This window comes from Arachis hypogaea, chromosome 17 (genome assembly GCF_003086295.3).
Source record: "Arachis hypogaea cultivar Tifrunner chromosome 17, arahy.Tifrunner.gnm2.J5K5, whole genome shotgun sequence".
Lineage (NCBI taxonomy): Eukaryota > Viridiplantae > Streptophyta > Magnoliopsida > Fabales > Fabaceae > Arachis > Arachis hypogaea.
The window spans coordinates 66,227,382-66,252,078 of record NC_092052.1 but is presented as its reverse complement, the minus strand read 5'-3'; the positions used below and the strand labels follow the sequence as shown (position 1 = coordinate 66,252,078).

At 38.1% G+C, this 24,697-nt stretch overlaps 1 non-coding gene across 1 annotated transcript; it reads left to right on the top strand.

Moving 5' to 3' along the window:
• The first annotated feature begins 24,389 nt into the window (after positions 1–24,389).
• Positions 24,390–24,493, top strand: LOC112767925 (small nucleolar RNA R71). Its single transcript, XR_003185365.1, has one exon. It is a non-coding gene; the product is annotated as a small nucleolar RNA R71 (small nucleolar RNA).
• Positions 24,494–24,697: the final 204 nt, after the last annotated feature.

The following is a 24,697-nucleotide window of genomic DNA, read 5'->3' as shown; positions in this document are numbered from 1 at the left end:
GAGGTATTTCAAATTTATGATTGGTTTCTTCTATTTATAATATGAATAATTTAGATTTTTCCCCCTTTTCTCTGGTTGAGTAATTGGTGATACTTAAGTTGTCAAACTCAGCTGTTGATTGAAAATTGGGAATTACTGATTAATTTGGATCCCTCTAAAGCTAGTCTTTCCACAGGAGTTGGCTAGGACTTGAGGAATCAAGTTAATTAGTCCACTTGACTTTCCTTTATTTAGTAAGGGTTAACTAAGTAGGAGCAATAACAATTCTCATCACACCTGATAAGGATAACTAGGATGAGATTTCCAATTCTCATATCTTGCAATGGTTTTCATGATAATTAATTTACTTTATTATTAATTTATTTTTCTTGTCATTTAAATTACTTGTTCCTTATTTCAAAAACCCAACGATACTTTTCCATAACCAATAATAAATACACCTCCCTGCAATTCCTTGAGAGACGACCCGAGGTTTCAATACTTCGGTTATCAATTTTATTGGGTTTGCTTAAGTGACAACCAAAACTTTTGTACGAAAGGATTCTCTGTTGGTTTAGAAACTATACTTACAACGCGATTATTTCTATAAAAATTCTTTACCAGCAGAAATCCAGATCGTCAAAATGGCGCCGTTGCTGGGGAATTGCAAACGTGTGCCTTTTTATTGGTTATTGTAAATATTTTATTTTGCTTGTTTGTTTATTTTTATTTTTGTTTTTTTTATTTTTATTAGCTACTATGAGTTCTCACCCCCATCGCTTTGAGTTTGGTTCTAATGTTGTTGAAAGGAATGGAAGCTATAACAGGAACATGCATCAAGGTCGAAACAATCAAAGATGGAAGGAGCCACGAGGATCTGATCAACTCTTTCAGCAGCAACACCTTCCCAGATACCATGGACAATGACCATCCTACAATGCATGCCAAGACAATAGTTATGGTGGACCTTTTCGTGACAACAAACTTCCACCAGTTTACTACGGTCAAGAATTATTCCGAGGTGCGTACCAAGTTGATAGATATGGTGGACCCCCTTGTAGTTACCAGCAAGCTCCATCATATGCCAATGAACAACCTCCTCAACATAGCTTTGAACCACCATACTCACAAGCCACCTACAACCATTCACCTCCATATGACCCTAAACCCTATCCACCCCAATTCCAATCCAATTACTCCCAAGAACCACCACCTCCATATGCACCATGTCCATATCTATCAACCCAAGAATCACAGGCTCGCCTCAAGGAAACAGTAGATCAATTTCATGTAACCCTTCATCAACTAGAGCAAGCAATAAATCGATTACTTTCCTGACGTTCGGGCACTCAAGGAACTCCCATGGCTTCATGTGGAGAATTTAATGAAGAACGTAGCATGAAGGAGACACTAGAACTCCGGTGGACAGTAAAGATCATGACTTTGTACTGGAACAAGTGGAGGAAGCCGGAACTATCAAAGAAGAAGAAGTGGTTGAAGACTTAGGAGATGCGGAACGTCCATGGGAAAGCCCAGCCATAGAGCCCCCTTCTAAGGAGTTTGAATTTGTTGTTGAGGAGGGTGTACAACCTCCAAGGCATATCATGGTTGAAGACTTTAAAGGGGATGATCAAGAGATGGATTCAATCATTGATGAATTCTTATCTACATTTGAATCCTCTCCCATTGGACTTGACATGGAGATTAAAGAAGAAGAAGCACAACCTCCCATGCCCTTGGTGAACAATGAAGAAGAGATCAAATTGGAAGAAAGCTACCAAGAGGAAGAGGTTGATATTGAAGAAGCTTGCAAAGAGATGGAAGTTGTCAAAGAGGAGCCCAAGGGAATGGAGCTGGAGATCAGCTTGCCAAGGTTGTTGGAGACCTCTCCCCCAAAGCCATCACCATCCATCCCTTCATTCAAGTGGGTAAATCTCTCATCTCTAAGCTTAATTAGCTCACATGAATATGCTTTGCTTGAGACGGATGGGCAACTTAGAGCTCTTTGTGGCTATAAGAGTAAGAGGGAGATGGTTAGTGGTTGGCAACACAATCCTAGGTTCATTGTGGTAGGAAGCTCACGGCTGAAGTATCATGGTTGGAAGAATACTAAATTGTATGGGTCTAGGAAGCTGTTTGGATGCCTCAGTGAGAATTTAAATTGCTTACCACCCGGTTGGAACAAAGATGGTCAACAAGAAGACGGGTGCAAAAGCAAGGTTTGGGACCCCGGAATTCATTCTGGCAATCAACACTCTTGGGGTCTTGTCACTTGCTTTGACTTGCTTGAAGGCTTTATATGCCTAGTTTGGGATCCCGGAGGCCATTGGAATCACAAACATTGGTGGAGATTCCTGGATGAGTTCAAGCACAAGCCACCATAACAAGGGACTCACCAAATGTCCAACTTAAGGACTTTAACTAAAAGTGCTAGGTGGGAGATAACACACCATGGTATGATCGTTCTTTTTCCGTCTTAGTTTTATTTTATTTTGTTTTATTTTTAGTTCTATTTTATTTTATTTTTTTTCTTAGTGTTCATTCATAGTGCCTGCATTTGCATTTTCATTCTGCATAAAAAAAATGCACGAGACGCGTAAGCGTCGCTGACGCGTCTGCGTCATATGTGCCTTGGACACGAGAATAAAGGAAGCAGAGAGTCACGCGAGAGCGTGGCTGGAGGCGTGCCTTAGGTACAAGCATGTCCACGTGACCGCGTCAATGACGCGTCCGCGTCATTCTGAAAAAGAGCCTCTCACGCGACCGCGTCACCCACGCGAACGCATGGCCCTGCAAAATCGACGTAAAGAGGTGTATGGCAGAGAGTTATGATGGAGCTGGGCTGGAATGATGCTGGAAGCACAAGCCCTATCATGCGAACACGTGCCCCACGCGTCCGCATCGTTTTTCAAAATATGGCCATTCACGCGATCGCGTCAACCACGCGCACGCGTCACCCAGATTTTTGGCAAAATGCATATAAAACAGAGAGTTGTGCGTACGCAAGGCTGCACTCGCGCCAATAGCACAAATCAGGTCACGCGATCGCGTGACCCACGCGTCCGCGTCACCTGAACTTATCACACATCACGCGATCGCATGCTCCACGCGTCCGCGTCACATGCGACACACAACTTATCCAGATCAGCGCCTGATATCTTATCTTTTCTTCCCCAAATCCAAATCTTTTCTTTCCCTTCTTATTTCTTTCTTCTCTCTTCTTCCTTCTTTATTCTTTCTCACTCTTTACTTTCCCCATTTCTTATTTTTCACATCCATTATCAAGGTTATTTTCTTTCTTTCTTTACTTTTTACTTTTTCTTTATTATTTTTATTTATGTTTTCTTCTTCTTTTTCTTTTTACTTTCATTATCTATATTTTCTTTTTCTTTCTTTTTTTCTTTATTCCTTTAATTGGTGTTAGAAATTTAATTGGGTAATTATTTTCTTTTATATTTTGCTTGTGAGTATATTAAGGTATTGTTTGACAATTAATATTACTTCTTAAAGGGTTGCTTGCATGTTCACTTTAATACTTTCAATAACATATTCACCATGCATGCTATGTGTTTGTGAAAAAGCCCGTATGGCATTCCACATTATTTTCTATTATATTATTCTATTCTACTACTCTAATGTCTGTTTTTTCACAAAATCCCTTTTTATATTTTATTGATTGAATATAATTGTCAATACAAACAGATTGTTAGTTTGAAAGAGTTGGTAATCAAATTGGGCATTTAATGCTTGATCTATGCTACTCATGCCTTTGCCAGCATGCCAATAAACATCTTGCATCTACTTGCCATCACATGCACTTTCTATATTTCCATTGATGAACTTCTCACATGTAGTCATGACCATGTGTTAACGACATCCTTCTTTATCGTGCATTGATTATCACCTATACTATCATCTTCCTTGCTCTAACCCTTAACTTTAAAAGTTACTTTCTTTTTTCCTTTTCAGGATGCCCACCAACAAGGGTAAACAGAAAGCTACTCCCAAACCACCGGCAAGGAAAGGAACAAAAAGAGCACTAGCTGCAGAGCCACCCGTCCACTTGTACATCTCTGCATGCACCGAGGACGGTGCAATCTTTAAGTGTGGGGAGGTCGATACCGACTTTCGTGGGTTAGTACTTTCCTGTCTCAACACCAATGTTTTATTTTCTTTCTTTGTTCATTGTTGCATTTGCATGTTTGATTGCATATTTATTTGATTTTGTGCATATTTTACCACCACTTGGTTAAAGTAATATTTACTTTTTCAAGAAACTTTTTAGAGTATTTTATTAATTTAAATTAAAACTTTTTATTAAACTTGTTTGAAGGAATATTATACTGGAACATGATTTAGAGCTCAAACAAACAAAAACTGTGAGATTTTGAGCCTATTTGAATTGGTTGCATTCTATCAACCAATATTTTATTTTTGGTGTGTGTTGTTCTCTCTAAAATTGTGATCTTTTTCTTACTTAATTTTATATTTCCATAGTTTAATGTATGCATGCACTTATGTGATTGAGGCCTTGTTTCACTAAGCTTACATACCCATATGGCCTTACCCTTCCATTATCCTTTGCAAACCATTGTTGAGCCTATTATACCCCTTTGTTCTTTACTTTAGCACATCATTAACTCTAAGCGGAAAATAATAATGTCCTTAATTTGAATCCTTGGTTAGCTTAGACTAGTGAGAGTGCTTATGATTTAAGTGTGGGAAAATTGGGTTTAGAAACATTTGGTTTGAGAATTGAGTATGTTAGAATTTTCTAAAAATGTGAAAGAAATATTTAGGACATGTTCATACATTCAATAAAAATAATCATATACATTGAGAAAAACAAAAGAAAAAAAATAATATAGATATATAAAAAAAAGGGGAAAAAAAAATAAAGGAGAAAAAGAAAAGAAAAAGAGCAAATAAATAAAAAGGGACAAAATGCCCCAAAGTAAGTGGTGAAAGCAATGCATATGTACTGTACTCGAAATTAGGATGCATGAATATGTGGAAAACATGGTTAATGGATAGTTAGGTTTTGTATTTTGATTACATGGATTGTCCTAAGTTAGGTGGGAAAAGTTTAAGTTAATTAAGGATTCAGATTTTAGTCCACTCAACCAAATACAATCCTACCTTGACCCTAACCCCATTACAACCCTTAAAAGACTTCTTGATTTGTGTATTTGTTCATTAAAATTTTGTTGATTGGTAGAAGAAGAGCAAGCCTTAGAAAGCAAGATTAGTAGAGAATTGAGAGATCAAACCTTAAACACCTGAGCGATTAGAGTATACACTTCCGGTGAGGGTCCGATGCTCGATTCTTTGTTCCCGGCTTTCATAAGCTATTTTCTTCTGCAAGTTTACTTGTACTTTATTTTGTGATTTGAATTAGTGAAATCCAGTTCATGTTTGTTCTTAAAAGATTTGTTTACTTTTAACCAAGTAGGTAGAAGTATTTTTGCATTTAGTTGCATTCATATAGATATGTTGCATTTCATAAGTTTTACCATTCCCCTTCACTCTCTTATAGCTTCTCTTGAGCTTAGCATGAGAACATGCTAATGTTTAAGTGTGGGGAGATTGATAAAACACTATTTTATGGTTTATCTTGTGTTTAATTGAGTGGTTTCATCAAGTCTTTACTCACTTATTCATATGATTTACATGAGTTTACATTTTCCTTCCTGATTTTGTCCTACGATTGAAAACATGCTTCTTTGGTCTTAAATTTACTAATTATTAATCCTCTCTTATTACCATTTGATGCCATGATATATATGTTAAGTGATTTCAGGGATTACAGGGCAGGAATGGCTTAGAGGATGGAAAGGAAGCATGCAAAAGTGGAAGAAATACAAGAAACTGAAGGAACTGCTAAAGCTGTCTAGCCTGACCTCTTGGTACTAAATCGACCATAACTTGAGCTACAGAGGTCCAAATGAGACGGTTCCAGTTGCGTTGGAAAGCTAACATCCGGGGCTTCGCAACAATATATAATTTTTCATAGCTGTTCTGAAGCCGGGTGACGCGCACGCATGGATCACGCGGATGCGTGACCTGGCAAAATCTCAATCCGCACAAATGCGTGGACGACGCTAACGCGTGACTTTGCAGCGACCTGTACATACCAGAAATTGCTGGGGTCAATTTCTGGGCTATTTTGACCCAGTTTTCGGCCCAGAAAATACAAATTAGAGGCTATAAAGTGGGGGAATCAATTCATTCATTCATACAACAAAAAAATACAACATTCATAATTGACAATTTTTAGGTTTTAGATGTAGTTTTAGAGAGAGAGAGGTTCTCTCCTCTCTCTTAGGTTTTAGAATTAGGATTTCTCTTAGAGTATGATTATTTCTTCATTCCAGGTTTAATATTCCTTTAATTTATGTTTCTCTTCTACTTTTAGTTACTCTAATGCTTTTACTTGTTAATTACTTATGTTGCCAAATTGGCTGATGAATCTTTCCATGTTAGATTTGAATATTCTATTTAATATAATTTGAGGTATTTCAGATTTATGATTGTTTTATTCTATTTATGATGCTTTCAATTTAATTTAGATTTTTCTCCTTTTGGTTTTGGTTAAGTAATTGGTGACACTTGAGTTATCAAACTCAGCTGTTGATTGAAATTTGGGATTTGCTGATTGATTTGGATCCCTCTAAAGCTAGTCTTTCCATAGGAGTTGACTAGGACTTGAGGAATCAAATTAGTTAGTCCACTTGACTTTCCTTTATTTAGTAAGGGTTAACTAAGTGGGAGCAATAACAACTCTCATCATACTTGATAAGGATAACTAGGATGGGATTTCCAGTTCTCATACCTTGCCAAGAGTTTTCTTTATAATTATTAATTTATTTTTCTTGTCATTTAAATTACTTGTTCCTTATTTCAAAAAACCCAACGATACTTTTCCATAACCAATAATATATCATACCTCCCTGCAATTCCTTGAGAAGACGACCCGAGGTTTAAATACTTCGGTTATAAATTTTATTGGGTTTTGTTACTTGGGACAACCAAATTTTTGTACGAAAGGATTCTCTGTTGGTTTAGAAACTATACTTACAACGTGGTTATTTTTATAAAATTCTAAATTAGCAGGAATCCGTTCGTCATCTTCCTTTCGTGACTGTGGCCTCTCGTTCCTTCTTGTTTCACGCAATTCTTCTATTCCAATTTGTCCAGTTGCTTTGTTTCAGAACTCTTCCAATGTTTTCGGTTTTGCCATAGCTATAGCTTCCTGGAATTTTTCAAGTCGAAGGCCGCTTTTGATGGCATGCAACTGCACTTCTGGTTTAAGGTCGGGGGATCTCCATGGCCGCTTCTATGAAACGCGTCATGTAGTCTTTTAGACTCTCATGCTGTCCTTGTTTGATTGTGCTAAGGTAATCCGAATCTCTCACATAGATTTTAGATGCTGTGAAATGGTTGATGAACATCTTAGCAAACTCGTCAAAGCTGGTTATGGACTCTGCAGGAAAATTAGAAAACCATAGTAAGGCAGCTCCATCTAAAAATGTAGGAAAAGATCGACATAGAATGGGATCTGAGTCACTATTGAGGAACATCATAGACTCAAATTTCATGACATGAACTTTAGGATCCTCGATCCCCTTATATGGCGTTAGGGTCATTGGGAGCATAAAGTTCTTGGGCATTTTAAAATTCATTATCTCCACAGAAAATGGGTTAGTTCACCGCCTTCCGGTTTTTGGGAGTGGCTCCCCTGTCTTTGCGTTAGATTCTGACTGGTGTTCATCGTGTGGATCAGCATTTGTCTTCTTGCTATCAACTTTTCGATCTCCGTTATTTTTCATCGTTGCTAATAATTTGGCCATCCGCTGGTTTTCCTCTTGGAGAGCGGTGTTGGCGGCCAGGAGATCGGCGTTAGCTTGATGGGGTTGCTGGGTCTCAGAGTAATCAGTCATGTTTCCTTTTTCTGCAAAGAAAAAGAGGTATAAAGCAAATACGAGTTATAAAAATTATAATTTTGGGGTGGGGTGAAGTTAATTTCCAGCCCCACGGTGGACGCCAAATGTTCTTGCAAGTATACTCTATCCGATCTATACGTTGGCTGTAACACCCTAACTATCAAAATGTCACGCTTCCGGCTGCGCCACTCTGATAGCTCGAGTATTACGATGAATCTTCTAATATTTAATACTAAAATATGAGCCTGTTTAAATCTTAAAACCGCATAACCTTTCATAAACACTTCTTTCGTTGAAAACATAAACATACATGTACATACAAGCCAGATACAATACCTTAAGATATATATACATGTAGATATACATAACACTAACTTACAAACATACATATCGTAATTACCTATCCCTCTTACAAACATAATAAAGATAAAGGTGAGGAAAAATAATAGCTAAGATAATACAAAAATAGCGAATAAACAAAAAAAGGAATATAACTCTTCTGAAGCTCCGTCGTCCATATCCTGAAAGGCAATAACCTGTAGGGGAGTGAGAACATCGTCCTCGCTTGTTCTCACTATAGGATTACAGAAATTACTATAACAAGATAAGTAAAATAAAAATTATTCTTAGAGTACAATGATCATTGCTCATCTTATGAGTCTTCCTAAAAACCTTGGGTACACATTGGGAATCCAAAAAATCCCTTTATGAAGACTTGCTAAATTTCTCAAATAATTTAAAACAAAACCTTTTTCCTTTCTTGTAAAATCTAAAAAGTTTTTCCTAGATAGTATGAATGACCAACATGTCCCAAACATAGGTTCAATTAAGTCTATGCTGTAAGAGTTTGATTTTTCATACTTTTCTAGACCACAACCATGAAAGCAGTTACCTACGCGGTATAAATGACCATCCCATTCCAAGCATAGGTTCATTAAGTCTATGCTGAACTGGCCAGATACTTTACACAAAACTAGAACTCAAGCCCATCCAATCCAACACGGCCCCCGGCCCAAATAACTCAATCATCAACCAATTCATCATAAACCAACCAATCAAACACAATCACAAATAATGTAGTTCAAACACAATCAATAGCAATTACAACAATTATAGCAGTTAGCAATTAACATAAGTATTCACATAGGCAAACCAATTACAATATGCACACCCAAACAATGTCACATAAATACAAATGATGAATGTCTGCCCTACTGACTGTGATATCACATTGTCAGTTTAACTGCCAACCTGACACATTCCCATGGGAATGTTGCCTTTCGGTCACGTATAAATGGGAACCCTCTGGGATAACGTGCCCGCCACACGGTCCAGGATGTCAGTGCCTGCACACTCTTGTGATCCGAAAGGATGTGAGCAGGATACTCTGCCTCCGACCTCACATCTGCACATAAGCGGGATTAACCACCGTCTTTACGCGGGTGCCGCAACCTCGACAAGTAGGATTAACCACCGTCCTTGCCAGGCGCAAGCGTCTTATCAACAATCTCATCAACATCAAATCTCTCAGCATAAGCAGGACGAACCCGGCCCTTACGCCTACCAAACGATAACTCATCAATCTTGATATCCATAATCAGTCAGGCTCAATATCTTATTTCAAAATCATTCTTGGCCCATTTACTTTTGAATAACACACGTATTCAATTCACATCTTGCCAAGAATCACTTTTCAAAACGGAGCCACTTTCCACATCTTTCCAGAACTTCCAAACAATCTCAAAGCAGGCCAAATTCAAAATCTCTTTTCAAAGACTCAAAATCATTCATTTCTAAATCAAGGGTTGGTCATAAAGTTACTCAACGGAGTCTCAAGACTTCAGAGGAGAATAACCTAACTTATTTCCTTAAGTTCATCAAAAACCTCTAAAATTTTAGCTTCTTGACTTGAGTAAATAAAGTAGAAGTTAAACCCAAAACCAAGTCATTTAAATCCAAAAACTAATTTCAGTTTCATTCCAAAATCTGAAGTGTTTCCAAAGGGTTCGAAAATTGTTTTAGTTTTTCTATATCAAGATTTCAAAGAGTACTTCAGACTTTTCCTAAAACATCGTAAAGTGAAATCAGTCAATCGAAATTCAGTTTCCTTTAAATCCACTAAAACTCCTCCAATTTGTTTACTTAAATCAAATTCCAAAACAGGAGAACTTTCATAATTAAATTGACTTTAACACATAATTCCTTTCTTAAATAAATTGCATCCAAAATATATAGTTTTCTTAATAAAGTAAGTCCAAACATAATTTATTTACCAAACATTTAATTCAAACATAGTTCATTATTTTCAAAATAACGTTTCAAATCTCAGATTTTATAGAAATTTTGGCAGCATCTCCCCTAAAACTTGGACTTTCCCACCTTTCTCGGGTCCCAACCAAACCAATCCTCAACTCTTTTTCCAAGGGATTCAAGACCAAATCAGTTTCCAGTAAGAAAATTCAAACTTTAATTACTAAAATCCTTTCAATTTAAAACAACTAGAAAACTCCATTTTGGACAAAACCAAACATTATCTCAATTAAACAGGCAATCATATTCATCCAATACAAATCAGACAATTCATAAGACTCACTTAATCACCAGAATTGCATTTTGCACATCATATCTATTTATAACAATTTCCAATTTAAAATAAATTAGTTTGTATAAAAGGCCCCTACCTCGTTACGTTGAAATCACAACCCAAACTTGTTAACTAACTCCTTTCGTATCGACCCGAGTCAACTGCAATCAAAACTTCAGCTCCAAACCGCTTTCTCAGCAACCACAACGACTCTAATTGCAACATATAATAATCGAGCAGTAACTAGAGGGCTTTCAGATCGAGACGCTTACCGAACGAAGAAGGAACGGCTGAACCGAAACAGCGGCGGTCTCTGAACCGGTTCGGTGGCAGCCCGGCAGCCACCTCAAGCGGCAGCGTGACCTAGACTCCGGCAATGATGACTGAAACCCACATACAGAGACGATAAAGCTTCCGAAATCTTAAACGAATGAAAACCAAATTCAAAACCCTTACTGGCAGAGTTTTTCGGCGACGGCAGAAACAGCCAGAAGCTTAGGCGGTGGTCCCAGAAGTCACAGAACCACTCCCGGTGGTCAGAGTCACGGAGACGCAGCTCCCTTCTCCGGCAGCAACACCTATGGCGGCCTAAACCCTTTCCTGACGGCGGCAGTTCCGACGGAGGCAGCACCGGCGATGCGAACGGCAGCTGGGCGCAGTGGTTGGACTCCCAACTCAGTCTCAGATCTCTCTCTCGTCTGCTCTGCTCCCAAACTCTCTCCTGGCAGAACCCCTACTGACGGCGACAGCGGAACGGTGGCGGTCAGTGGCGCGATGGCGGCAACTGGACACATCTCCTCCAGCTCGCGTCTTCTTCTCTCCCAGCGTCGCTCAGTCTCGGCCTTCCTCCTTGACGCGATGCGGCAGTGACTTGGCGCAGCTCGTGGCTCCAACGGCGACGGTAAGGTAGAACGGTAACCTAGTAACGGCAGCTCTCCGTCGCGGATCTTGGCTCGCGCTCGCCTCTTCTCTCTCCTCTATGGTTGGCGACGACGGCGACAACTAATGGTGACGCGACGAGGCATAAACGGCGACCCCAAGGCTGGCGGTGGTGGCAGCAGCGCGGCTCATCCCTTCCCCTGATGGCAGCTCTATTCTATCTCCCTTAGATCTCCCTTCTCCTATGTTAGCAACGGCGGCAACGGTGGCAGTGACACCAACCGCGCCGCCTTTCCTTCTCCTCCCTCACTCTGCTTCCGTGGAACCCCTCCCCTGCTTCCCCCTTTCTTTCTTTCCTTTGTTCAGTTTGCAGTTGCTGCTGCTGTAGGGTTAGGTGCACTAGTGTGTACTGGGTCAGGGAAATCGGGTAACCGGGTAGGATTTTCAGGGTTAGGGTTGTGTGTGTTGAGTTTTAGGATTAGGGTAAAATTAGGTACAAAGGTAATTTGTAATTTCAAATAAAGGAAGGGATAATATAGAAATTGAAACCCAATTTAAATCCAACACTAATTGTATATAGAAAATACTATTTGCTCATCAATTTTACAAATTATTTTCAATAAAATGTCCAAATCAAATAATTAGAAATAATATAATTAAATCCTTATTTTCCCAAAACAATAGTATCAATATTTTAGAATATTAATTATTTAGTCCAAATCATATAAAAATTTTTATTATTTCACAACTACCAACTTTATAATTTAAATATATAAAATAACTCAATAATCCATAATTATAGAGTTGGGATGAAAACCTTTATTTATTTCAAATCCATTTAATCAAAACTACCTCTAATTACCTTCAATAAGATAATTTATAAAATTAAAACTGTAAATAAATATATGGTTTGAGATTAGTTCAAAATAAGACTTTTCAAAAGTCTTGGGTCTTACATCGGCTCTCCGTTAACCTCGCTATGCCTTATAGCTTTTGCCGAATCGTTGATATCCTCGTGAACCTGGACCCGAGCGTGGTACCTGCAAAAAGGACTCTGACTCCCAAGCCAGTAAGGAAATAAACTAAATGAAGAGTGTATATGATTGCAGATATAGTTCCAAAATATGTTTTTTTTTGGGACGAATGGTGCACGAAATTGTGATTACACTTTTCACAACTCCGCACAACTGATCAGCAAGTGCACTGGGTCGTCCAAGTAATACCTTACGTGAGTAAGGGTCGATCCCACAGAGATTGTCGGCTTGAAGCAAGCTATGGTCATCTTGTAAATCTCAGTCAGGCAGATTCAAATGGTTATGAGGTTTTGATAATTAAAATATAAATAAAACATAAAGTAAAATAAAGTTACTTATGTAGTTCATTGGTGGGAATTTCAGATAAGCGTCTGGAGATGCTTTGTTGCTTCTAAACCTCTGCTTTACTATTGCCTTCTTCCAACCATGCGTTACTTCCTTCCATGGAAAGCTGTAAGATCCTCTCAGTGAAAATGGTCCTCTACGGTTTCTGCACGGCTTATCAACTGTCGGATTTCTCGTCTCAGATGAAAAATACCAGGTACAGCTACCGCATGGCTAATCATCTGTCAGTTCCCGCTAGCATCGGAATAGAATCCATTGATCCTTTTGCACACTATCACTTGCGCCCAACATTTGCAGGTTTGAAGCTCGTCACAGTCATCCCTTCCTAGATCCTACTCGGAATACCACAGACAAGGTTTAGAATTTCCGGATCCCAGAAATGCTGTCAATAATTCTAGCCTATACCACGAAGATACTAATCTCACGGACTCGGTCCGTGTATTATATATCCAAGAGAATATACTCCGGTTGTTGTCCAATGACTACGTTGAACATCATGTAGACCGCTTTGTGGTTGTCAGGCACGCGGATCTTGGCTAAGCGAGTAACGAAGATTGGGTGATTGTCACGGGTCACCCCTTCATTCTGACTTAACTGAATTAAGTACGAGAGTATATCTTGGAGAAGAAGTAGGCGTGAATTGAATAGAAAAACAATAGTAATTACATTAATTCATGAAGAACAGCAGAGCTCCACACCTTAATCTATGGGGTGTAGAAACTCCACCCTAGAAGATACGTAAGTGAAAAAGGTCTAGGCATGGCTGTGAGGCCAGCCTCTAATGTCTAAGGACTAAACGTCCAGAGATATGAATACAATAGTAAAAAGTGCTATTTATACTAAACTAGTAACTTAGGTTTACAGAAAATGAGTAACAAAGTGCAGATGGTGCAGAAATCCACTTCCGGGGCCCACTTGGTCTGTGCTTGGGCTTATCATTGAAGCTTTTTCGTGCATAGGCTATTCCTGGAGTTAAACGCCAGCTTGGGTGCCAGTTTGGGCGTTTTACGCCAGAAAGTTTTAGGCTGGCTTTGAACACCCGTTTGGGCCATCAAATCTCGGGAAAAGTATAGACTATTATATATTTCTAAAAATCCCAGAATGTCTACTTTCCAACGCAATTGAGAGCGCGCTAATTGGGCTTCTGTAGCTCCAGAAAATCCACTTCGACTGCAGAAGAGTCAGAATCCAACAACATCTGCAGTCCTTTTTCAGCCTCTGAATAAGATTTTTGCTCATGTCCCTCAATTTTAGCCAGAAAATACCTGAAATCATAGAAAAACACACAAACTCATAGTAAAGTCCAGAAATGTGATTTTGAATAAAAACTAATAAAAATATAATAAAAGTAACTATAACATACTAAAAACTATGTAAAAACAATGCCAAAAAGGGTATAAATTATCCGCTCATCACAACACCAAACTTAAATTGTTGCTTGTCCCCAAGCAACTAAAAACAAAATAGAATAAAAAGAAGAGAATATACAATGGATTCCAAATATCAATGAAGCTCATTTCCAATTAGATGAGCGGGGCTAGTGGTCTTTTGCTTCTGAATAGTTTTGGCATCTCACTTTATCCTTTGAAGTTCAGAATGATTGGCATCTATAGGAACTCAGAATTCAGATAGTGTTATTGATTCTCCTAGTTCAGTATGTTGATTCTTGAACACAGTTACTTTATGAGTCTTGGCCATGACCCTAAGCATTTTGTTTTCTAGTATTACCACCGGATACATAAATGCCACAGACACATAACTGGGTGAACCATTTCAGATTGTGACTCAGCTTTGCTAGAGTCCCTAGTTAGAGGTGCCCAGAGCTCTTAAGCACACTCTTTTTGCTTTGGACCACACCTTTAACCGCTCAGTCTCAAGCTTTTCACTTGACACCTTCACGCCACAAGCACATGGTTAGGGACAGCTTGGTTTAGCCGCTTAGGCCAGGATTTTATTCCTTTGGGCCCTCCTTTCCATTAATGCTCAAAGCCTTGGATCCTTTTTACCCTTGCCTTTTGGTTTAAAGGGCTATTGGCTTTTTCTGCTTGCTTTTTCTTTTTCTTTTTTTCTTTTCTTTTTTTTTGCCATTCTTTTTTTTTCGCAAGCTTTTGTTTTTCACTTATTTTTCTTTCTTCAAGAATCATTTTTATGATTTTTTAGATTATCAATAACATTTCTCCTTTTTCATTGTTCTTTCAAGAGCCAACAATTTTAAATTTATAAACAACAATATCAAAAATATGCACTGTTCCAGCATTCATTCAGAAAACAAAAAGTATTGCCACCACATCAAAATAATTAGATTATTTTCAAGATAGAATTCGAAATTCATGTACTTCTTTTTCTTTTGCAATTAAAAACATTTTTCATTTAAGAAAGGTGAAGGATTCATAGCACATTCATAGCTTTAAGATATAGACACTAGACACTAATGATCATGTAATAAAGACACAAACATAGATAAAACATAAAGCACAGAAATCGAAAAATAGAAAAATAAGAACAAGGAAATTAAAGAATGGATCCATCTTAGTGATGGCGGCTAGTTCTTCCTCTTGAAGATCCCATGGAGTGCTTTAGCTCCTCAATATCTCTTCCTTGCCTTTGTTGCTCCTCTTTCATGGCCTTTTGGTCCTCTCTGATTTTATGGAGGATAATGGAGTGTTTTGTTGAGGTCCATGAGTGGGCTCTCTTGTTAGCTCAATCCTCTTTCTAGTGATCGGCTTTTGAGATGAATTTCTCCATCTCCTATGACTCAGAGTTGGAAGCAATTACCTTCTCTTTCCTCTTCCTAGAGGTTTCTCCGGCCTTAGGTGCCATTAATGGTTATGGAAAAACAAAAAACTGAGCTTTTCCACACCAAACTTAAAAGCTTTGCTCGTCCTCGAGAAAAATAAGATAGAAGGGAGTAGAAGAAGAGTGATGCAATTAATTTTGAAAACATATTAATGTATACAAGAAAAAGAGTTGAAAAGAATTTGAAAAGATATGTAAGTTTTGAAAACGTTTTGGAAGGAATTGAAAAGAATTAAAAAGAATTGGAAAGATTATTAATTTTTGAAAATAAAAATTGAAAGATGAAAGTTTAAAATATGTTTGATGCAAAAAATAATGAATTAAAACATGAAAAATTGAAAAAAATCGAATTGGAAACAAAATTACCTCCCTTGTGTCATCCTGGCATTAAACGCCCAGAATGCTATCTATTCTGGCGTTTAACGCCCACTTGACTGCCATTTTGGGCATTTAATGCCCAGCCAGATACCCTGGCTGGCGTTAAACGCTAGGATTCCTTCTTTACTGGGCGTTTTTCTGAACGCCCAGAATGCTGCCATTTCTGGCGTTAAACGTCCAGAATGCTATTCTTATTGGCGTTTAAATGCTAGTAAGCCTGTCCTCCAGGGTGTGCTATTTTTCAATTGAAGGACTAACTCTCCTCTGTCTACATTAATCACAGCTCTTGTTGTGGCTAAGAAGGGTCTTCCAAGGATGATGGATTCATCCTCATCCTTCCCAATGTCTAGGATTATGAAGTCAGCAGGGATGTACAGGCCTTTAACCTTCACTAAGACATCCTCTACAAGTCCATAAGCCTGTTACTTTGATTTGCCTGCCATCTCTAGTGAGATTTTTGCAGCTTGTACCTCAAAGATCCCTAGTTTCTCCATTACAGAGAGTGGCATGAGGTTTATTCCTGACCCCAGGTCACACAGAGCCTTCTCAAAGGTCATGGTGCCTATGGTACAAGGTATTAAGAACTTTTCGGGATCCGGTTTATTCTGAGGTGATTTCTGTTGAACCAAAGCATTCAGTTCATTGATGAGCAATGGAAGTTCATCCTCCCAAGTCTCATTACCAAATAACTTGGCATTCAGTTTCATGATTGCTCCTAGATATTGAGCAACTTGCTCTTCAATAATATCTTCATCCTCTTCAGAGGAAGAATACTCATCAGAGCTCATGAATGGCAATAGTAAGTTCCATGGAATCTCTATGGTCTCTATATGAGCCTCAAATTCCTTTTGTTCCTCAATAGGGAACTCCTTATTAGTCAGTGGACGTCCAGCAAGGTCTTCCTCACTGGAAATCACTGCCTTTTCCTCCTCTATAGGTTCGGCCACTTTGGGTATATTGATGGCCTTGCACTCTCTCTTTGGATTCTCTTCTGTATTGCTTGGGAGAGTACTAGGAGGAGTTTCAGTAACTCTTTTACTCAGCTGACCCACTTGTACCTCCAGATTTCTAATGGAGGACCTTGTTTCAGTCATGAAACTGTGAGTGGTCTTAGTTAGATCAGAGACTATGGTTGCTAAGTTAGAGAGGCTCTGCCTAGAATTCTCTGTCTGTTGCTGAAATGATGATGGAAAAGGCTTGCTATTGCCAAACCTATTTCTCCAATGGCAGGAATTGAGATGCTTCTTCCATAGAAGTTGAAAGTTGGTGCAGTAAAGTCACCAAGCATCTTCCTTGCATCTCCACCATTGTTGTTGGGTTCGGCTGCCATGTCTTCTTCTTTTTCGAAAATTTCTGTAAGGTCCTCTCCGGAGTGTTGTGCTTTAGCTTCTCTTAGCTTCCCCTTCAGAGTCTTTTCAGGTTCAGGATCAGCTTCAACAAGAATATCTTTATCCCTGTTTCTGCTTATATGAAAAAGAAGAGAATAGAAAAGAAGAGGAATCCTCTATGTCACAGTATAGAGATTCCTTTATGTGAGTAGAAGAATAGAAGAAATAGAATGAAGAAGGGAGAAGAAGAATTCGAACATAGAGAGAGGGAGATGGTTCAAATTATAAGAAGAAGAGAAGTGTTAGTAAATAAATAAGCTAAATAGAAAGAGATGAGAGAGAGAGAGTATTCGAATAGAAAAAAGGGAGAAGAAAAATATTTTTATTTTTATTTAATTAATTAAGTTAGAATTCGAAATTTAAGAAAAGAAATAAAAGTAATATGAAAACTAAATAAATTAATTAATTAAAAATATTTTTGAAGAAGTTGTTAGTTGGTTTTCGAAAATTAGAGGTAGAGAAGTAGTTAGGTGGTTTTGAAAAAGATAAGAAAGAGTAAACTTTTTTTAAAAAAAAACAAAAAAAAAAAATCAAGTGGTTAATTGAAAAAGATTTGAAAATCAATTTTGAAAAGATAGGAAGTTAGAAAAAGATTTTGAAATTTAATCTTAAGAAGATATGATTTGAAATTTATTTTGAAAAAGATTGAAAAGAAAATTAAAAAAGATTTGGATTTTGAAATTAAAGTTGATGACTTGACTAACAAGAAACTAAAAGATATGACTCTAGAATTTAAAGATTGAACCTTTCTTAATAGGCAAGCAACAACTTGAAATTTTTGAATCAAAACATTAATTGTTAGTAATAATTTAGAAAATATGAAATAAAAATAAGAAAAAGATTTTGAAAATTAATTTTGGAGAATTTTTGAAAAAAATGAAAGAAAAATGAAAAATATTTGATTTTGAAAAAGATTTGAAAAGATAGAATTTTTAAATTGAAATTTTGACTTGACTAATAAGAAACAACTAAATTTAAAAAATTTTTGACCGAATCAACCAAAAATTTTGAAATTTATGAGTAAAATAAGGGAAAGATATTATTTTTTATTTTTGAATTTTTAATAAGGAGAGAGAAAAACAATAAAATGACACATGACATAAAAATTTAAGATCAAAATGAATAATATATGCAAGAACACTTTGAATGTCAAGATGAACACCAAGAACACTTTGAAGATCATGATGAACATCAAAAACATGTTTTTGAAAATTTTTAAGAAAAGAAAAAACATGCAAGATACCAAACTTAAAAATTTTTAAACTTTAGACACTAATAATTCAAAAATGCATATGAAAAACAAGAAAAGACACAAAACAAGAAAAATTAAAGATCAAACAAAGAAAATCATTAAGAACAACTTGAAGATCAAGAAAGAACACATGCATGAATTTTCGAAAATTTTAAGAAAAGTTAAAACATGCAATTGACACCAAACTTAAAACTTGACACTGGTGCACGAAATTGTGATCTCAATGGCGCCAACAACTTGGTACGCACAATTGTAATCTCAAATCTTTTTCACAACTTCGCACAACTAACCAGCAAGTGTACTGGGTCGTCCAAGTAATAAACCTTATGTGAGTAAGGGTCGATCCCAGGGAGATTGTCGGCTTGAAGCAAGCTATGGTCATCCTTGTAAATCTCAGTCAGGCAGATTCAAATGGTTATGAGGTTTTGATAATTAAAATATAAATAAAATAAAATAGGATAGAAATACTTATGTAATTCATAGGTAAGAATTTCAGGTAAGCGTCTGGAGATGCTTTGTTGCATCAGAACCTCTGCTTTCCTATTGCCTTCTTCCAACCATGCGTTACCTCCTTCCATGGCAAGCTGTAAGATCCTCTCGGATGAAAACAAATCCATCTGCACTGTCACTGTAGGGCTAATCATCTGTCGGTTCCCGCTAGCAACGGAATAAGACCATTGTCTTTTTGCACACTGTCACTTGTGCCCCACATTCGCAGGTTTGAAGCTCGTCACAGTCATCCCTTCCCAGATCCTACTCGGAATACCACAGACATGGTTTAGACTTTCCAGATCCCAGGAATGGCTGCCAATAATTCTAGACTATACCACGAAGGTTCTAATCTTATATTAGAAACCCAAGAGATACGCACTCAAGCTATTGCAGATAGAACGGACGTGGTTGTCAGGCACGCGCTCATAGGTGAGAATGATGATGAGTGTCACAGATGATCACATTCATCAGGTTGAAGTGCGAGTGGATATCTTAGAGAAGAAGTAGGCGTGAATTGAAGAGAAAAACAATAGTACTTGTATTAATTCATAAAGAACAGCAGAGCTCCACACCTTAATCTATGGGGTGTAGAAACTCCACCGTTGAAAATACATAAGTAAAAGGTCTAGGCATGGCCGTGAGGCCAGCCTCCAAATGTGTACAAAATGATCAAAAGATATTCCAAAGATGAAAGATGAAAAGATGAAAATACAATAGTAAAAGGTCCTATTTATAATGAACTAATGGTCTAGGGTTTACAGAAATAAGTAAATGATGCAGAAATCCACTTCTGAGGCCCACTTGGTGTGTGCTTGGGTTGAGCATTGAAGCTTTTTCGTGCTTAGGATATTCTTGGAGTTAAACGCCAGCTCTGGTGCCAGTTTGGGCGTTTAATTCCAGCTTTTATGCCATTTTTGGCGTTTAACGCCAGAAAAGGGTAGAAAGTTGGCGTTTAAACGCCAGTTTTCATTATCAAAACTCGGGCAAAGTATGGACTATTATATATTGCTGGAAAGCCCAAGATGTCTACTTTCCAACACAATTGAGAGCGCGCCAATTGGGCTTCTGTAGCTCAAAAAAATCCACTTCAAGTGTAGGGAGGTCAGAATCCAACAGCATCTGTAGTCTTTTTTCAGCCTCTGAATCAGATTTTTGCTAAGGTCCCTCAATTTCAGCCAGAAAATACCTGAAATCACAGAAAAATACACAAACTCATAGTAAAGTCCAGAAATGTTATTTTTATTTAAAAACTAATAAAAATATAATAAAAAGTAATAAAAACATACTAAAAACTATGTAAAAACAATACCAAAAAGCGTATAAATTATCCGCTCATCACAACACCAAACTTAAATTGTTGCTTGTCCCCAAGAAACTAAAAACAAAATAGGATAAAAAGAAGAGAATATACAATAAATTCTGAAAACATCTATGAAGATCAGTCTTAATTAGATGAGCGGGGCTATTAGCTTTTTGCTTCTGAACAGTTTTGGCATCTCACTTTATCCTTTGAGGTTCAGAATAATTGGCATCTATAGGAACTCAGAATTTAGATAGTGTTATTGATTCTCCTAATTCAGTATATTGATTCTTGAACACAGCTACTTATTGAGTCTTGGCCGTGGCCCTAAGCATTTTGTTTTCCAGTATTACCACCGGATACATAAATGCCACAAACACATAACTGGGTGAACCTTTTCAGATTGTGACTCCGCTTTGCTAAAGTCCCCAATTAGAGGTGTCCAGAGCTCTTAAGCACACTTTTTTTGCTTTGGACCACGACTTTAACCGCTCAGTCTCAAGTTTTTCACTTGACACCTTTACGCCACAAGCACATGGTTAGGGACAGCTTGGTTTAGCCGCTTAGGCCAGGATTTTATTCCTTTAAGCCCTCCTATCCATTAATGCTCAAAGTCTTGGATCCTTTTTACCCTTGCCTTTTGGTTTAAAGGGCTATTGGCTTTTTCTGCTTGTTTTTTTTTCTCCTCTCTTTTTTTTTCTGCAAGCTTTTCTCTTCACTGCTTTTTCTTGCTTCAAGAATCAATTATATGATTTTTCAGATTATCTAATAGCATTTCTCCTTTTTCATCATTCTTTCAAGAGCCAACATATTTAACATTCATAAACTTCACTATAAAAAATATGCACTGTTCAAGCATTCATTCAGAAATACAAAAAGTATTGCCACCACATCAAAATAATTAAACTATTTTAAAATTTGAAATTCATGTACTTCTTTTTCTTTTTCAGAAAATAATTTTTTTCATTTAAGAGAGGTGAAGGATTCATAGGACATTCATAACTTTAAAGCATAGGCACTAGACACTAATGATCATGTAATAAAGACACAAACATAGACAAGACATAAAGCATAATTTTCGGAAAAATAGAAAAATAAAGAACAAGGAAATTAAAGTACGGGTCCACCTTAGTGATGGCGGCTAGTTCTTCCTCTTGAAGATCTTATGGAGTGCTTGAGCTCCTCTATGTCTCTACCTTGCCTTTGTTGCTCTTCCCTCATGGCTATTTGATCCTCTCTAATTTCATGGAGAATAATGGAGTGCTCTTGGTGCTCCATTTTTAGTTGCCCCATATTGGAACTCAAATCTCCTAAGGAGGTGTTGATTTTCTCCCAATAGTTGTGTGGAGGAAAGTGCATCCCTTGAGGCATCTCAGGGATTTCTTGATGAGGAATTTCCTCATGCTCTTGTTGAGGTCCATAAGTGGGCTCTCTTATTTGCTCCATTCTCTTTCTAGTGATGGACTTTTGAGATGAATCTTTCCATCTCCCATGATTCAGAGATGGAAGCAATTGCCTTCCCTTTCCTCTTTCTAGAGGTTTCTCCGGCCTTAGGTGCCATAAATGGTTATGGAAAAATAAAAAAGCAAAACTTTTACCACACCAAACTTAGAAGGTTTGCTCGTCCTCGAGCAAAAGAAGAAAGAAGGAAGTAGAAGAAGGAGAAAATGGACGAGATGGAGAGGTGTGAGTGGTTCGGCCAAGGGGGGAAAGGAGTGTTTATGATGTGTGAAAATGAAGATGGTAAGGAGGGGTTTATATAGGAGTGGAGAGATGGGTAGGGTTCGTGTATTAGGGGTTGGGTGTGGGAGGGAAAGGATTTGAATTGTGAGGTGGGTGTTATGGGAAGGTGTGAAGAAGAGAGAGAGAGAGAGAGAGTTGAGGTAGGTGGGGATCCTGTGGGGTCCACAGATCTTGAGGTGTCAAGGATTTCTCATCCCTGCACCATTTTGGCGTGTAAATTCCCATTGGAGTGCCAATCCTGGCGTTAAACGCCAGGTTGCTGCCCATTTCTGGCGTTTAACGCCAGCTTTTCTCTCCTTTCTGGCATTAAACGCCAACTTTTCTTCCCTTTCTGGCATTAAACGCCATTTTAGTGCCCTTTTCTGGCATTGAACGCCTAGAATGGTGCCAGACTGGGCGTTTAACGCCCATTCTGCTACCCTTACTGGCGTTTAAATGCCAGTAAGCTCATTCTCCAGGGTGTGCTATTTTCAATGCTGTTTTTGATTTTAGCTTTTGTTTTTGTGACTCCACATGATCATCATCCTAAAGAAAACATAAAATAACAAAAGAAAGTTAACATAGATAAGTAAAAATTGGATTGCCTCCCAACAAGCGCTTCTTTAATGTCAATAGCTTGACAGTGGGCTCTCATAGAGCCTCACAGATACTCAGAGCATGATGATGGCCTCCCAATACCAAACTTAGAGTTTGAATATGGGGGCTCTGTTTGACTCTGTATTGAGAGAAGCCTATCATGCTTCTTCTCCATGTGTACAGAAGGAGATTCTTTAGCTTTAAACACAAGGTAGTCCTCATTCACTTGAAGGACCAACTCTCCTCTATCAACATCAATCACAGCTTTTGCTGTGGCTAGAAAAGGTCTGCCAAGGATGATGGATTCATCCTTATTCTTCCTAGTGTCCAGGATTATGAAGTCAGCAGGGATGTAAAGGCCTTCAACCTTTACCAAGACATCCTCTACATGTCCATAAGCCTGTTTCCTTGAATTGTCTGCCATCTCTAGTGAGATTCTTGCAGCTTGAACCTCAAAGATCCCTAGTTTCTCCATTACAGAGAGGGGCATGAGGTTTATACTTGATTCTAGGTCACACAGAGCCTTCTCAAAGGTCATGGTGCCTATGGTACAAGGTATTGAGGACTTTCCAGGATCCTGTTTCTTCTGAGGTAATTTCAGTTGAACCAGATCATTTAGTTCATTGATGAGCAATGGGGGTTCATCCTCCCAAGTCTCATTACCAAATAACTTGGTATTCAGCTTCATGATTACTCCCATGTACTTAGCAACTTACTCTTTAGTAATATCTTCATCCTCTTCAGAGGAAGAATACTCATCAGAGCTCATGAATGGCAGAAGTAGGTTCAATGGAATCTCTATGGTCTCTGTATGAGCCTCAGATTCCTTGGGTTCCTCATTAGGGAACTCCTTAGTGGCTAGTGGACGTCCATTGATGTCTTCCTCATTGGAAATCACTATCTTTTCTTCCTCTCCAGGTTCGGCCATGTTGGTTATAGTTATGGCCTTGTACTCTCTCTTAGGATTTTCTTCTGTATTGCTTGGGAGAGTACTAAGAGGGAGTAAAGTATCTTTCTTACTCAGCTGACCCACTTGTGCCTCCAAATTTCTAATGGAGGACCTTATTTCAGTCATGAAACTCAGAGTGGTCTTAGATAGATCAGAGACTACAGTTGCTAAGTCAGAGTGGCTCTACTTAGAATTCTCTGTCTATTGCTGAGAAGATGATGGAAAAGATTTGCTATTGCCAAACCTGTTTCTTCTACCATTGTTATTATTGAAGCCTTGATTAGGCTTCTGTTGATCCTTCTATGAGAGATTAGGGTGATTCCTCCATGAAGGATTATAGGTATTTCCATAGGATTCTCCCATGTAATTCACCTCTGCCATTGCATGGTTCTCAGGGTCATAGGCTTCTTCTTCAGAGGAAGCCTCCTTAGTACTGCCTGATGCAGCTTGCATTCCAGACAGACTCTGAGAAATCATATTGACTTGCTGAGTCAATATTTTGTTCTGAGCCAATATGGCATTCAGAGTATCAATCTCAAGAACTCCTTTCTTCTGAGTTGTCCCATTATTCACAGGATTCCTTTCAGAAGTGTACATGAATTGGTTATTTGCAACCATTTCAATGAGTTCCTGTGCTTCTTCAGGCGTCGTCTTCAGATGAAGAGATCCACCAGCAGAGTTGTCCAATGACATCTTAGACAATTCTGACAGACCATCATAGAATATACATATGATGCTCCATTCTGAAAGCATGCCAGAAGGACACCTTCTGATCAATTGCTTGTATCTTTTCCAAGCTTCATAGAGGGATTCACCTTCCTTCTGTCAGAAGGTTTGGACTTCCACTCTAAGCTTACTCAATTTTTGAGGTGGAAAGAACTTTGCCAAGAAGGCATTGACCATCTTTTCCCAAGAGTTCAGGCTTTCTTTAAGTTGTGAGTCCAACCATGTCCTAGCTCTGTCTCTTACAGCAAAGGGAAAAAGCATAAGTCTGTAGACCTCAGGATTAACCCCATTGGTCTTAATAGTGTCACAGATTTGCAAGAATTCAGCTAAAAA